This window comes from Psammomys obesus, unplaced genomic scaffold (genome assembly GCF_907164565.1).
Source record: "Psammomys obesus unplaced genomic scaffold, mPsaObe1.curated_primary_1811, whole genome shotgun sequence".
NCBI classification, from domain to species: Eukaryota; Metazoa; Chordata; class Mammalia; order Rodentia; family Muridae; genus Psammomys; species Psammomys obesus.
In genome coordinates, this window is record NW_026585686.1 from 13,904,177 (window position 1) to 13,905,192 (window position 1,016).

The following is a 1,016-nucleotide window of genomic DNA, read 5'->3' on the forward strand; positions in this document are numbered from 1 at the left end:
ACTCAAAGTATGTTATGGCATTTGTCTGAAGTGACTGCCATTAAACAAGGAAGGGCAAGAGCAAGAGAGCCTGAAAAATTAGAGACCTGCTTGGCTAAATTCCGAATTGTTACAGTGCTGGAGGATTTCAAATTCACTGAAGAATTATCCACTCATACCTAGCTGAAGCTCTTAATAATGGCAAAACATAGGTAAATCAGGGAGGAATGCAGTAAGTATATCAATAGATGGATAGGGTAACAATGGGAAGTGAGAGTATATAGATATATAAAATTAAAATTATGCTTTTGGTGCTCGCTTCGGCAGCACATACAATAAAATTGGAGCGATACAGAGAAGATTAGCATGGCCCCTGCGCAAGGATGACTCGCAAATTCGTGAAGCATTCCATATTTTTTTTTCCTGCCAGCCAGTAGAAATCGAGTTGTGGGAGCCACCGGCTTAACCAGCGTTCCTCCTGTAGCCATGCGCTGCTCCTGGTCAAGGTGGAGCAGCGTGAACGTTTGGCTTCGTTTCTCCAGCGGGAAGGAAAACTGTATTTTATTGATTTGGATGGTTCAGAGGACAATCGTCACACCGGCAACCAGGACATTCGGCTCAAAGAGAATGGAGCCATCAACACCTCCTTCTGTGTACTGGGCAAAGTGGTGGATGCACTGAACCAGGGGCTCCCTCGTATTCTTTACCGGGACAGCAAGCCCACTCGCCTATTACAGGGCTCTCTGGGTGGCTCAGCTCATAGCATCCTCATTACCAACATTGCTCCTGAAAGATGTTTTTACCTGGATACAATCTCAGCATTGACTTCACTACTAAGTCCAAGGAGGTGATTAACCGGCCTTTCACCAATGAGAGTCTACAGCCTCATGCTTTGCCACCTGTTAAGCTGTCTCAGAAACAACTGCCGGGCCCATCAGAGGCAAAGAAAGCCAAAGGCTCTGAAGAAGAATCGTCTGGGAGCCCTGAGTCTGTAGCAGCTCCAGCCTCAGCCTCCCAGAAACTAAGCCTCTTACAGA

At 46.5% G+C, this 1,016-nt stretch overlaps 1 non-coding gene across 1 annotated transcript; it reads left to right on the forward strand.

Moving 5' to 3' along the window:
• Window positions 1-290: 290 nt before the first annotated feature.
• LOC129665254 (U6 spliceosomal RNA) lies at window positions 291-397 on the forward strand. Its single transcript, XR_008718361.1, has one exon. It is a non-coding gene; the product is annotated as a U6 spliceosomal RNA (small nuclear RNA).
• Window positions 398-1,016: the final 619 nt, after the last annotated feature.